General features: G+C 41.2%; 1 long non-coding RNA gene across 1 annotated transcript; it reads right to left on the bottom strand.

Moving 5' to 3' along the window:
* Positions 1–8302: 8302 nt before the first annotated feature.
* LOC116996936 lies at positions 8303–9967 on the bottom strand. The gene is made up of 3 exons (XR_004418042.1): positions 9862–9967; positions 8893–9028; positions 8303–8661 (listed from the first exon to the last, which is right to left on the bottom strand). It is a non-coding gene; the product is annotated as an uncharacterized LOC116996936 (long non-coding RNA).
* Positions 9968–15958: the final 5991 nt, after the last annotated feature.

Genomic DNA, 15958 nt, shown 5'->3' on the forward strand with positions numbered 1-15958 from the left:
AGATTTCTATCCTTAGTGTACTAAGGCCTGATAACAGGCCACTCTGCCTTCTGTTTGTTGTGTCATCACTCCTTGGTTTGTATCTGTGCTATCTGTCTGAAAGGGATTTAGAGACACCAGACCAAACCTTACCAATCAAGACTTAGTAAATCAAGACTTAGGCTTCTCCATCCTGTTTTTAAAACTTATCATTGCTGAAGAATCTGCCATCAACTGTGCTTGACTGTCCTTTCTCTTACCTCTGGTTTTCCAGCTCTGTTGCCTGGCTCTCACTGCAGACTGGAGCCATTGTTTTGGTTGTACCCACTACAGACAGGGCTACAGATTTTCTCTTTTTTGCAACAGCCTCAGTCAGACTCAAGAGTTAAACTCTGTACCAATGGCTCTTCCATCTTTCCACTAAACATTTCCAGTTCTTTTAAGCTTTCTACCTAAATTTTGTAGGCTGCTGTGTTAAGTAAACCACCTTTTCCTATGGACTGTGCACCTCTTCCTGGAAGAGAAGTCACAAACACCTCAATGTGCCAGACAAACAGCACGAACTACCACCATACTTGTCATGCAGGCTATATTATCCCCTACATTGTAATGTGATCTTTTCCTGACTGCTGCTTATGCAATTATTTCCATTTTATATTTCAGTAGCTGCTATTTCTGCCATGTATGGGAATTTACTATTGTCTTAATAGAGTTACCTCCTTTATTTTTATTTTCCCCACCTCTCAGTTCTCCAGCTTGTCATGAACATTTTCAGTTCTAATCCTTCCTCACAGTGAATTTACAGCTGTGAATTTAATCAGTTTACTCTTTGTTCCATCATTCACATCATTAACAGAAGGGCTGAATAAAGCTGGATAGACAAACTTCTGTACCCAAGGCAGGTTGCTCTCCCTGTTGGGAATGACTGGTTCCCAAACTGGCACAGATTTCCCTCCATCCCCATACCTGCTTTAAGACCGTCATCAAGACTGGATTGTGTGTAAGAATATCCCATCAGATAGTAGTTAAGATATTTAGCAAAGTTCGTTCAGATAATCACCCACTTCTCTTTATGCAAAACTGATTATTCTGCTACAGAAAGAAAATTAAAAGTTCCTGATGTCCTTTATCCATTTCCCTTTCTGACATTCTATCCATTCCCTTTCAGGTGAATGCAAGAAGTTTGCCTCTCTTAGATGCTTTTCTGTGGCTGTGAATCCTGGGTTAAGCCACACTTGTCATTACAGAATTTTCAGACTTCATAGGAACAAAAATAATTTACTGGCTCTGTCTCAAAGAATCTTCATTACTGTTATTACCCTGGGAAAAGCAAAATGTCTTTGAAGAGCTGCCTGACACTAACTGGTGCTTGAAACCTCAAGCATACAAAAATAACAAAAACTAACAAAAAACCACCATTTAAGTGTACACATTGCTTTCTCCCTTCTGCCAAAGGAGCCAATAGAAGCAAGGATTAGGTTAATTCATACTAGTTAGATGAAATAAATTTCCAGAGGTTCCCATTTCTGCCCCTCTTATTTCTTGCAAGCAGCACCTGTTGGTGAAAGTCTTCCAGTTGACCCACATTCCCCACCATTTCATTACAATTGCCAATGCTGAAGGCACACCTTGCCAAAACCAGGGAAATTAAACTCTTTCTTAAGTTTGCATTTAATTGTAAAATTATAGATACTTGTCAAGTCACTAAATAAAGTGAAATACCTTGATGCTTTATTTACAAATTCAGGAGGGTCTTGGTGCTCCCATGGCCCATATCAGAAACCCCATTAGTGTTTAAATCCTTGGCACCTGCAGACACTGAGGGGTCTGCTCTGCACTAGAGCTCAGCAGAAGCTGAGGGCAGTCGTGTTCCAGGAGGACAAAAGTCCACCTGGCTTTAACACCAGGAGCAGCTCCTGCTCTGGTGAGAGCCCAGCAAAGGGCTCTGTGTGTGGAGGCAGGGGCTGTTCACTGGCAGCCTGGATGGAGACAGCTCTGGGCTCTTGCTGGAGTCAACACTCGGCAGCATCCAGGAGCAACCTCATCCTTGAACTCAGCAAGGGGCAGGAGAGCCCTTGAACTCCTGGAGGCTTTCTCAGAGCAGCTATTTCACCTCAGATGGTGTGGTATGCTACTGTAGAATAAAATAAGAAAAAAAAAGGTATGGCTTATCTATATTGGATACCCACCTCCACTGAAAATTGTGTGTAGCTCAGGACCTCAGCCTCTGAATACTTTTCAAAGCAGTTTGTTGTAAAACCTTTGAATTTGTATCTTTCCGAATAGCAGAAATTATAAAATTTGAAAAATACAATGTTTTACAGAGTAAAAATAGCTTTTATGGTAAAGTGGCTCCCCACCTTTTTAGCCATATTTATCCCAGTGGTTGACTTTTGTAAGAATAACTGAAACCCTGAGAGACTGATGAAGTTTAACAATGTGTATTCATTATATCCAATTTTGTTCTCTTGGTGAAAACACAGACTCCTAAATCCTATTTACACTCTGAAATTGCACAGGTTTCAGTCCTCATCTGACCTTAACACCTCTTCGTTTTGTGCAGATGTTGTAAGCCTGTGCACATGTTTAAATTCTCCCATGGCAAATGGATTTGGAGATCAGATGTTCAGGATTAAGAACACAACCTGTTTTTGCCTCGTTTAAAGTCATTTTGGCATTTTAGTGGAAGTCATTAAGATTGTTTTCTTGTACTCTCAAATGGGCCACAGTATGACTGAGCCATTTATAGGAAAATTGCATAAAAATATTTGAATTGCTAAATTCAAATAGATTCAAAATTACTCACCTTGAGAATGTTAACACAAATATTTTGAAAACTCTGAAGGTTTTATTTGAGGTAAATATTTGCACCTGAATTCCTCCCCTGGGAAGATCAATTAGCAAATAAATAAATTATTAAACTCAGGGGCAGTTCTGAGTAAAAGCATAGTCACTTCTAGCTGAAGATGCTCTTAGTATTGTTTATCTTTACATTCTTTTGTTTTTTTCTTTCTTGTAACTATGGAGTGGAACAAAAACCTCCCTAAATGGTGCCAGGTTTAAGGGTCTCCACAGAGGTGCAGCATGGTTCTGTGGATCCTGACTTCCAACCAGGAGAATCTCACTAGTTCCAGCCCAGCAGCACAAAGATTCAAGCATCTCTGAAACTGTGTCTGGCTCTAGAAAAACAGAGGATAGATAGGAGGCAAAACACATGAAGGCACTCTGTTTTTATCAGCTCCTATGTCTGCATTAGCAGGCAAGACTGAGAATGCCACCTGCTTACAGAAAGGCTTTCAACTCATAGGGCATGGAGTTCTTAATAGTATTCCATTAGATATAATGAGGTACACTGGTGCAGACCTCCCCCCTGAAGTTTGCGTGCATTTGTACAAAATAAGACTCCTGCTGGGGTGTGTTATGAATGTGGAGTCTTTCAGTTCCAGTTAAATAGGATAACCAGCTGTTTTCCAGGGCACACGAAGAAATCCTTGGATTGGTTGTTATTGCTACTCTCAGCATTAGCCTGCCTGTAAAAAAAAAGAATAAAACCACAGAAATATTTTACCGTAGCCTTCTTGAAGGGAAGGCAAACCTTCGAATGCATCAGAATCTGTTCTAATAGATGCAGGGGGAAAAAAAGGATAAAAATCAATTTTCTTTGTCCCTTGATTTTGTTACAAACCTTCTTTCCATCTTCAGCCTCCAGGTCTCCCTCCCATGAGTTGTCATCTGTGTTGTCACTTGCAAGACTTCATTCCCCAAACCTGCAGATGTTATTAAATTTGAGGATTATAAGGTTATGTAGGACGTGGTAGAAGCCAGATATGGATTGGATGTTTTTATTAGAGGATTACCAAATTTTGTTAACAGGAGTATGCCTGAGTAATTCTACTGAAGCTCTGCTGTGCTTGTTATGAAACATCTGATCCTGAAGCAGATACAGAGCTGAACTGTGGCCAGGCCCAGGTCTCTTACCACGCCAAGGACAGGTTGTGTTCCTGATGGGAAAGCTGGATCAGTGCAAACTATGTATAATGGTTTCATTGGAAAAAGTCTAATGGTTGTGGCAGAGGTATCTCATCATAAAATCCCAAATATCCCAATGACTTGTTCATTTCAGAATCCTTTTCCGCTGCTGGTGCATATTACAGGCAACAAAGTAAAATCAATATACAAGGCGTGTATTTCAATGTTACTTTCAAATACAGTGAAAATATCTAATGCTTTTTGTAGTTTTTTATAACTTGTATATTCCTAGTATATGACACCAAGATCTTAAGCAAACCTGTTGCTCCTAAGGCATGAGATTATGTTGACATTAACTCTGAAAAATGTCACTACACTAGCGTGTTTGTGAGTGAGGAGCTAACTCAAGCTAGTGAGCTTAAAGCAATAAATCAGATGAGAATGTTGACGAAGAATATATAAATAATCTGACTCTGAAACACCATTTTCTCACAGTGATGAACTTGCCCAAATAAGGTCACCCAAAAGCTACTGAGGAGGAAACTTCAACTTTTCTTCCAAGAGTAAGGTGAGTCAGGAAATTTCCAGAAGCTATGAACAGTTTGTGTAACAACTTGTACCCTGCTGTGGTGCGTGTACCCTGGCAGGAAGCTCACACCCATGCAGCCATTTGCTCCCCTCCAATTGGAGGGCAGAGATAATTGGAGGGGAAAAAGCAAGAAAACCCATGAGATAAAGACAGTTTAGGTGGAGGTGGGAAATAGGGGCACAGCCAACCTGTGATGAAAAAGTAGTCACAGCTCACCAGTCACACAGACCATTGCCCAGCACTGCTGGCAGCAACACCTTTGGAATTGCTTTGGTCCCTCTGTTGATTGCTGAGCATGGTGTCACAGGGTATGGAATATCCCTTGGGTCAGTTGGGGTCAGCTGTGCTGGCTGTGTCCCCCCAGCTCCTTGTGCACCCTCAGCATCCTTTTGCTGGTAGGGTGGGATGAGGCAGAAAAAATCTTAACTCTGCTGTAAGCACTGCTCAGCAGTGGCTAAAACATCTCTGTGTTATCAACAGTGTTCTGGCCATAAATCCAAACAAAATCACCATACAAGTTACTTTGAGGAAAATTAGCTCCATCTCAGCCAAACCCATTACCCCTGCGAGGCTGGATGCTGGCATAGCCCTGTACAGGGAGGGAAAAGAGAAAACGGATTTGAATCATAGCTAATGCAATTCCAAGAGAAAAGTGAAGAGTATTGAGTAAGGAATCTGTGTCGTACTTCCAGGTACACCTGTCCTTCTGCTACAGAGCTGATTTACTGGTGCTGGGATAATAAAGTCCGCTTGATTTATAAGAGCAGACTCCTAATCACTTAATAAACCACTCGAAAAGTTATTTGGTAGAGTGGAAAATTATTAACTGGCTGGAGAATCAGCAAGCAGCAGCTGTTTCAAAGTAAAAACTTGACTGGGAGAACTGGCCCAAGAATGCCCATGTTCAGTGCCAGAAAAATTATTTTTTCTACTTTTAAAGTTATTCCCTACTGGGATCTACAAGGAAAGGGAAAATTCACATCCATGTATGTCATTTGAAATTGTAATTAGTAGCATAAATGAACATTTGCTGTTTATACTATATTTCCATATTTCTTACCTGTGAATTAGCCATAATCCTGTTTCAATCTCATCAGTAGTTTGAGCTTTTCATAGACTCATAAAATAACCTGTGCTGGAAGGGAGTCACAAGGATTGACAAAGTCCAGCTCCTGGCCCTGCACAGGGCACTCCAAGAATCCCACCCTGTGCCTGAGAGCATTGTCCAAATGCCTCTGGAACCCTGTCAGATTTGGTGCTGTGACCACTTCCATGTCGAGCCTGTTCCAGTGCCCAACCATCCCCAGGATGAAGAATCTTTTCCTGATATCCAACCTAAACCTCCTGTGAGATGGCTATGAAGTCTCCCCTGAGTGTGGCTCTTCAGTTTCTTAAAATCCACTTGTCTGTTTCTGCAGGAAGGATGAGTATCTTTTGCCTTGGCTATGGATATTTACTCATAGTTTTGACTGGATCTAAGATGGCACAGTAGGATTCTTGGGGGTTTTTTTAAATTTAATGGGTAATTGTTAACATCAAGATTGCTCTCACAGTATCCAGCTGGGTGAGGATTTTAAAATCAGCTTTGGGAGAGCTCGAATATAATTCCATGATGAAATTTAGACTTTAAGAAATTTCACATCAAAAGGTAAATCTCTCTGCAAGGTAGAATAGAGCATGCACTGTATGTAATCACATAGTTGCATAGTTCCTCATTTTAGCCCTATAGTCTCATTTTTCAGACAGCAAAAGAGAATCTCTGTGTTCTGAACACTTCTGCTGTGGTGTGACTACATAGTTTGATAATTGCTGTATGTAGCTTCATCAAAGAATATTGTCACATCACAAAAGGAAATACGGTCCTGAGATTAAAAGACAGATTCAGATTCTGGAAGCATTTTAGTCTCTTCTTGACATGGAATAAGGAGTCTAGCCTCCTCTTACCTCCAATTTGCCCTTCCTCAAAATATTTGATAACGATGACTCACTTCCTCATGGGGGTACTTTGAAGCTTAGATGAAGTCTGAGTTGTTTCTGACACTGAGAAAATTGATGTCAGGGACTGCAATATTGGAATACTAATCTTTCAAGGCTAAGATAAATAATTGTCCCCAAATGAAAAGCTATTTTCTCTGCAAATTTTTTGCCCTCTCTATAATATTCTTTGAGCTAGTAGAGTCCAAACTTAATATAGACAACAGAGGAGACAGTGGACACTGCTTGCTTAAGTAAACAGCAGCCAGAGCCCAAATTATTAGTAAATACCAAGGCTTCATTTAGGTTGAATAACGCTGCAATCCAACAAATAAATGAGCCATCAAGTTTGAATTTATGTAGCATACGAAACACATTAAAGCCATCTGACCATGACAAAGGCCTTTTCTGCTGTGAATAATGAGGCCAACACATTAGAATATCCTTTAGATGAGACATTAAACCCAAGGTCCTTTCTGTTTGTCTTTGGTGGCTCTTCAGGTGGAAGTTAAAGACTCCATTGCATTTCACTAAAACCACAGAAAACCTCTGACCCTCAGTGGTATTACTTTCCTAGTAAAGAAATAATTAAATTTAAAAATTAGAATAGCCAAGACTGTGTATGAGTTGAATATCATCAAGGAAAATTCCAGTTTTCCTCTCCATGAGGGCAGCAAGAAAAGTTCTCTTGTTTCATGAAGTGGAAGGTGACTGTGCCTGGTATAAATATAGGTCTTTAAAATCTTCTGCGATTTTGGGAACGTAAAGTACAGAAAAAATGGTTTGTACTCATCATTAACAAAAACTGTGGTAAAGGAGAACAAATCCAAGTCATATGCGATATGTTTGCATGTGTCTATGCTTACATAACTAGAAATGGACTTTTACATGTGTAATTTACAGGAAGTGGTTTGGAGACAAAGAGAAAATATGCCAGGAAAAATTCTTTACCTCAGCCTGTACACATGTGATTCACTTTAGGAAGTCCATCTCAAATTTCAGCTTCTTTTGTGTAATACCAATGATTTTGTATCATTTATAGTTTAACTATGCCTTTAGTCTGAGTCTCAGTGAATGTTTATCTACTTCGTGAAAACCAGGCTCTTGCTGCCTGAGCCTGCATCTTAGTTGTGTAGTTTCACACCAGTTTCTTGGCACTAGACACTCATAAGTAAGAGGCACAAGAGTTCATGTGAAAGGCAAATTTCAGACTCCTCTCATAGATGCAGATGTACCATTTTATTGTTATCAAGCCGACTGGACTCACCCATTTGAATTTAAAATAATTATAGAGAGAACAATCCTCTTGAAAGAAACACAAGAATTAGGTTAGAGCGTAACCCCCTCAGCAGCAGAGATAATAAAGCCTTTCATGAAGAACTGACTGATGAATCTGGGCATCATTCAATATGACAAATAATGAGCCACTTCTTCTGTCTTGCTGAGAAACATATGGGATGTGAGGAAAGCAGCTATAAACCCAGCCATGTCTGTCCCATCAGCATCCTCTCTGCTGGAGGCAGGGAAGTGCTGCCTTATGAGGGAAGATGGTTTAAGGGAAACCTTGGTATTCCATAAAAGCAAGCCCAGTCTTTGTGAGTGGCTTGAAGCCCCTGTTTTATCAACAGGAATGCCACAGAGAGCTGAGGTACTTGTCCAACGGGGATTAATGCTGGCTGGTTTGGGGAATCCATTGTGTTTCCCATTTTTAGTGTGTATCTACTTGAAACTTCTGACACAATGGAAGGGTCCCACAGGTTGTACTTTACAAGAGAAGAGAGAGTGGTAACAGGAGAGCAATGTAAATATTTAACAATGACACTTCTTCATATTGATTTCATTGACTTTCATTTCCTTTATCCCCACATTAGGGATAGGAAGTGTAGTCATGAGGACTGAAAGCGCTTGCTGCCTTTTCTGACTAGTCTGACATACAGGGGATACGTGTACCCTAAGAATATATCAAACGGATTTTTAAACCATGCCATGTCTTTCATGGCAATAATTAAAGATGCCATTCTAATCTAACGGGCCAGATCCAGCCTGTGCTTTGTGATGGCCACTTTGCATGAGGTGACTACAAATCTTGTAGCTTGTGTGGTGCTCAAAGCTACAAGTGGCGATTCTTTTTTTGAGGATTTCTTCTAGACCTAGATGAACACAAAAAATAATTTGTCACTTCAAATTTTGCTCACTAACTTCTAAAAGAAATTATTTCAGTGAGCTGAAAATTTTGCCTAGCCTTTCACTTTGCCTGCTTTGGTATGATTATGGACCCTTCCAGGCATTACCTATAGAACTTTATGTCTCAAAATATTTAATATTTTCAACACGAAGTATTCAACTTAAAAGCTTTATTTTAAAAGTTACTGATTACTAACCTTCATTTTCTTTGTCTCTTTAACTGCTGTCCAAAAAACTGGAGGCAGGGTGCTCCCAACCTGTGATATATGAGCGGATTGTTTGGACTCCATTCAGAGGAAGGTGGTGATAGACATCTGCCCAGAAAGCAATTAACTGCAATGTATTTAGAGAGACAAAATAATTCAGTGGTCATTTACCACCTCCAGAAAGGGTTTGTCTTAGAAACAGTGTTGTTATTTATTGTGGATTTTTTTCAGCTGTTTTACTCCCAATTTTCAAGAACTAAGACGAAGAAAAGTTGCAAATTATTTTACCATATAACACAGACAACAATATGTAAAAGTAATTAATAGGGACATTTGAAGGGAAAACAGGGTTGCACCATTAGCCCCTAATAAAATGCATCAGAATTGATGAATTATTTTAATGGGACAGAATGACAAAAAAGGGACTGTTTCACCTAAGCAGGGACAGCTGGTCCCTCTGACAAGGATACATTGCTGTCTTGTGGAGTCTGCCAGCCAGCAAGGCTGAAATAATAGCACTGAGAGAGGTGTGAATGCTCCTCGTTCACCTAAATTGAGAGGTAATATGAAGTCTAATTATGAACACTTGGTGTTAACTGCTTCATGTCTGCAGGCAGACAGCAGATCAACAACCCTCCATCGTGTCCAGGGAAGGTCTGCCTTGATTTTACAGAAGGTTGCACATCTCAATGCCACCATGCCAGCTGTGCCAAACAACATCCAGCTGACAACTGTCCCTAACAGAGGGGTTTGATCCCTATTTCTGTTCCTAGGTATCCTGGTTAAGGGCAAATTTGGAGGAAACCTCTGAATTGGGTCCCTCTAGGAAACAGATTCAAGCAGCTCCTCCCCCAGCTGCTTCAGAGAAGTATTTCCTCAGAGAGAAGTGGGAAAAAAACTGTTTATTGAACAGGCAAAGCACTTCCCAGCACAAAAATGAACAATACTAAACAGCAAAACCTTTCTCCACTCTGACGCGATGACAAACTCAGGAGAGTCCCTTCCGTGGGTTGCGGGCCCTGGGAAACGCCGCGGCCCAGGCCGGGCCTGCTGGGCCACAGCTGTGAGCTCCCAGTGCTCCTCGGGGTTTTCAGTCCAGAGCAGGCTCAAACGATTCCAAGAAAAAGGGGGGGAAAACACCATAGCCCAGGGAGCTTCTCTGCCTCAGCTAGCCAGAAACTAGCCAAGAGCAAAGGAGAGCTCTCTCCTGCTGTCCACTGCAGACAGCAGGGGAGCACAGGCAGTCTCTGATAACAACTCTGCCCCTCTTCTCTCCCCCTTCACTCCTAGAACCAGTCTTAAAGCTGCAGAACTCAGTATTCAACACCAACAGGACAGACAATTGGGGATACCAGCATCGTAACGTCACCCCAAGACACTAGGCAATGGGAACTTGGGGCAAAATTTTCATCTGGGGACCAAACTGCGTGTTTCTCAAAAGTAGAACTGCTTCCTTACCATAGTGGTGGTGCCAAGGCAACAGCTGTGGGAGGCCTTGACAGGCTGTACCTGCACAGGACATTTCTATACCTGCACAGGAGATTTCTATACCTGCACAACAGATTTCTGTACCTGCACAGGACATTTCTGTACCTGCACAGCAGATTTCTGTACCTGCACAGGACATTTCTGTACCTGCACAGGACATTTCTATACCTACACAGCAGATTTCTGTACCTGCACAGCAGATTTCTATACCTGCACAGCAGATTCCTGTACCTGCACAGGAGATTTCTGTACCTGCACAGGACATTTCTATACCTACACAACAGATTTCTGTACCTGCACAGGAGATTTCTGTACCTGCACAGCAGATTTCTGTACCTGCACAGGACATTTCTATACCTACACAACAGATTTCTGTACCTGCACAGCAGATTTCTGTACCTGCACAGGACATTTCTATACCTACACAACAGATTTCTGTACCTGCACAGCAGATTTCTGTACCTGCACAGAAATCCACCCCTGCTGCAGAGCCCGTGGTCAGGGCTGGGAGCAGGGCTCATCCTGCTGCCAGGGCTGCCAGGGACAGGCACCCGCTGGGAGCTGGGGCCGCAGCCACAGACCGTGCCCACCGAGCCATCTGCCAGCATTCGCAGCACGACAGGTGCGATTGCAGGATTTAGGTGACTAATTGCAGAATTTACTTTCATACAGAATGTTTGTTTGAGGGGCAGAGAGGTGGGTTAGCTTAACTGACAGACATTGCTCCAATTATTTGAAAGGTGGTTGTAAAATGGCTATTTCATCTTGCATCTCACCTGCTTCTGAGAACAAAAGTGCTTAGATTTAAAAATATTGTCTAGATGGGGATGGGATGGCACAGGGGACTGAGACTTAGGCTGCTGAGGCTTCATTTGTAAGTCACACAACCAAGGCTAGTGAGGAATGCAAGGCACTGATCCTTTGCTGGCTTTTGTGAACTGGAAACCAGAGTTCAATTCCAAAAGAATTAAGGACCTGATTCTACTTTCACTTAAACAGTGGTCCAAGGATGAGTCTTAAGCACCATGTTGCAAATCCTCAGCGCTACTTTTAGCAAGTGTCCTGGCACCCAGGAGATGAAGTCAGGCAGGATTGGAGAGCCAGTGTCTGGTGCTGCCTGCAGAGCCAGGCTGAACTGTACTGTCACAGCAGCACTAGCTCATCCTGATGCTCAGTTGCAAAAGGAAAAGTGAGGAGCATCTGCTGTGTGCAAAAGGAAATAAAAACAACCCCAAACCAAAAGCAAAACCACAACAAAAAAAAAGCATGTGGGAGGGAGGGGAAGGAAAAGAAGCATGGAAAACAAGCTAAGGAACAACCAAAAGAACAAACATAAATAGAAAATCCATTCCAAAAACAAAGCCTTTGGTTCCCTGATCAAAGTAACTTCGATCAATGTATCTATTCTCAGAGGTGCCCTATTTCAAAAAGCAGCCAGCTTTCTAACAAATAAAGAATTGCTCTGTGGTTTCCTCCCAAAGCTTAAATTCAGCTTTCTAGAGTATGATGAAAAGCTAATTTTCTAGAAGTTTAACATGTTTGTGTAAGCATGTCAGGTGAAATAAATGACATTGATATTCAGTGTGTATATAGGTGGCACCAGCTCCCAGAACTCTCTCTCTTTTTCATCTTACTGGAACATTAACTTGTGCTCCTGAGGGCTATGTAGAATGCAGAGTGAGAGTGTGAACTTAAAGATAATTTATCATAGCTTTCTCCTTGTATCATTCTCTTTTCCTAAACTTTTCCATATCAGAATACAGAACAGAGGGAGTTTTCTTTTGCTTTAGCTGCTCCTAACTGCACCCATGCAAGCTCTTACTCAAATCAAACCTTTGCATCCTGCAAATTGACTTCTCAGTATATTCTCTTGGTAAGTTGAGGAGTGGACATTTTACCATTATAACTGGGTCACAGGAACCTTAAAAATTTACTTTTTAAATAACTATAGTAACTGCAAAACATATCAAGATCTCTGGAAAGAGCAGAGAAGGGATTTCATAGGAAAGCATCTCATCCAGTCCAGCAAGAGCTGGTGACAGAGAGGATCAAGGAATACCATTCTTTATTCCTTGCTCTAAACAACTGTGAGCAACAGTTCTGGAAATGGTTGGTCTCTCTTTTTATTATGCATTTATATACTACTGTGGCAGAGATGTTCAATGTTAGTGACAATGTAGATTAGGTAATGCTGGCACCCAGTTTCCCTCTTCTATATTAATATTCATAAATTAACCTGCATGAAGTACCTAAAATTTTAATTTTACTTTTTAGGAGAGCTCAGTTTTTCAAATCACATTTTGCTGAATGGAACACTGAGGTGTACATAAGTTATGTGATGTTTTTCTTCCTTATCTATTGTTGAGTTAAAAAAAAATAAACTGCTGATTACTGTACTGCTTTTCATTTTTTTCCTTAGTCCATTTTTTTGTTGGTTGTTTGAAGTTTTGTTTGTTCATTTGTTGTCGGTTTTTTGGGTATTTTTTTTGTTGTTGTTGGTTTGGTTTTGGTTGGTTGGTTTTGGATTTGGTTGGTTTTGGGTTTGGTTGGTTTGAGTTTTTTGTTTGTTTGTTTTTATTATGGGAATATCAATGTCTAATGTTGCTGAGAGGCATCAGCATTGGAGATGTCTGGTGACAGCAGATTACATAGCTTTATTTCAGAAATAAAGCATTCTTAAGTATGATATATCTTCCTGAATTATTTTTCTGTTCTTTATTTGTACATGATGCTAAAGGTGGAAGTAGGAGTAGCTGCAGAGCAGGTAGCAATCCATGACAGGGAGGATGCCTGGCCCTTCAAGAGATGTAATTCAGGGTGCTGCAATGCCCCTGAGGTACTGAAATCTGGAGTCATTGTACATTTGTCTTTAGCTCTGTTTATAAGGGAATGAGGCAGAACCTGGGATAGGAGCACACCTTGCAAATTGGTTTCTAAGGTGTTTACTTCTATCCATCAGAGAGCCAAAACATGGAAATAATCTTAGACAGTCTTATTATACAGTCTTATTGGACAGTCTTGAACCCATATAAACACCGAATATGTGGGCAAAAACAAGCGCAACAAGGAGAAGTCTTTGAAACATAAACTGATTATGCAAGGGGCTGAATGATTACGTGCAAACTGAGGGCACCCACAGTGCTGAGCACTACTCTTCTACCCATAACTGTACCTGTAAAAAAAAAGCCATTTCACAAAAGCTTGCTGTTAAGGAGACTGAAACAGTAGGAAGACAAACCAGCGTGGCCTGGGGAGGGTGTGCTGCACAGAGGTGACTGCTGGCTACATGAGATGGTATCACATCATGCCATGAACAAAGGTGTGTGATAAAATAAAATGTGGAGAATGCAAGCTCTGTGGTTGTCTCAGGAAACAGGTTGCCGACTGCAGAAGGCTTTGAGAATATTCTCAGGAATGTTTGAGGATATATTTGTTCTGTTCTTGCAATTTCTCCTTACTCATATGCTATTGACCACCACTATTAGACTTGCAGTCCAAACAGGTAGTCTCTGCCAAGATGTTGCACCAAGGACACCTTGGTTCAGTACAAATAACTAAGGAAGGGACTGTTCATCTTTGTATCTCCCCCTTCCAGAGGGAAAGGACTGTGAGACACTGATATTCTCAGCCTGTGAGTCAGTTTGCCTAGTCTTTGCATTGGTTTCATTGTTTTCAGCCTTCAAAAGATGACATGTTTTTCCATGACCTTCAGATTCTGGGAAGTTTGTGATAATAGGAACACACAAATATCTGTCCATGAAGATTTATGAGGCAGGAGGATGGAGAAGGGGAGAGTTCTAGACAATCCATCAGATTGTGCAGGGTTTTGTGGGCACAGGGTTAAATTTTCTTTATTGCAGGGATTGTGGGACTATATTTGGGATTTGTGCTGACAACAGTGTTGATGGTATGGAGATGTTTTAGTTACTGCTGAGCAGTGCTTACCCAGTGTCAAAGGACCTTCCTGTTTCTCACCTCATCCCATCAGCGAGCAGGCTGGAGGTCCACAAGACATTGGAAGGAGACGAGGCTGTGACAACTGCTCAAAAGGGCATTCTATACCAGACAGCATCACACTCAGCCTATAAAAATGGGAGAGGAGGAAGTTTGGTGCGTGGGTTTGGTTGGGTACCAGCGGGGTGGTGGTGAGTGATTGTTTTCATTTGCATCATTAGTCTTTCTGGGGTTTTATCTTCCTCTTTGTTATCTTGTCCCATCTTTTTCTTATTTTTCATAAATTTTTGTTATTACATTGATTATTAAACTGTTCTTATCTCAACCCACAAGTTTCTTTTTCACATTTACCCCTTCTCATTCTCTCCCCATCCCACTGGTGAATGGAGTGGGTGAGTGGCTGTGTGGTGCTCAGTAACACCATGGCACACGGACAATATTTTCCACATAATTTCATTTGCCATAACCAAAGGATGTTTGTTTATATCCAAGAATCTGAATTGACTAGACCCTTCATAATATAATCACTTCAGTGTGCCTTAAACTATCCTATGTAAAAGTTGATTTCCAAGGCAAAACCAATGTTCACAAGCAAGGAGAGCCTAAGAAAGAAAGAGGCCTCACACCATGTTCTCACCCAAATCTTCAGCCGGTTTTTTCCACCCTGTTGTCTGACTTACCAGGAAACATTATGCTGGCCAAACTAAGAAAGAACCGGGGTGTAATATGTCTATCTGTGTCCCCCTAAAACAGGACTGGCAAAGAAGGCAACCACCACTCAGCTCTGTGGTTGCTCTGAGCTGGCAGATGAGGCTGAGGCCAATCTAACAAGAATCCATTAGTTGTTGGCTTGCTAGCTCTGTCTGTGTTATCTATTTACTTATCTATCTTTATGATGAAAATTATACAAGAATTATAACAACAATATTCATGCATGCACTTGTTTCTTCCTTCTTTGTTCCCCACTAACTTCCTATAGCATCAAAACCTTGTTAACAAAAATGGAGTTGGGGCTTTTACAGATTGATCTCTGAGGAGCAATATGCCAGAATAATAACCAGCAACCTTAGAAAGTAAAGTCCAAGGCTTGGAATCTGAATGTGTTCACCAGTACACTTTCTTGTGCTAGAGGTAAGAAGTGGTTTATATACCTATGTATTTAAAGTTTGATTTGAGGACTGTCTTGGGACATGTTAAGTTCAGATCAGCTATTGCCTAAATATAGTGCCCAGTCTATCACCAAGGTGCAATAAGGATAGCCTTGCACGTTATGTATGCATACAGCTTTAAAGTATCTTTACCTCTGTTTAAAGCATAAAATACCTCTGTTCCAGGTATTTGACCTCCAGGGTGACAACAATCCACAGCATTTGAAATCTGACTTAGATTTCCTAAGTGCAGGTGGCAGTTCAAAATTCTGTGGAGGTTGCTTAGATGAAGGTGAAGTATTGGATACTATGGCCAGCTGGCTCCAGAAGCAGTTTCTAGGCAGAGGAAGAGATCGAGTGTGATCTTTTCTCCTTTCAAAGCAATGCAGTTTTTCTCTGAGGCTTCCGATCTCTATGGTTATCACACTAAAACTGAAAACATTTCACCCTTGCCTGTGCACAGCATG

The sequence above is a fragment of the Catharus ustulatus genome, chromosome 5 (genome assembly GCF_009819885.2).
Source record: "Catharus ustulatus isolate bCatUst1 chromosome 5, bCatUst1.pri.v2, whole genome shotgun sequence".
NCBI lineage: Eukaryota > Metazoa > Chordata > Aves > Passeriformes > Turdidae > Catharus > Catharus ustulatus.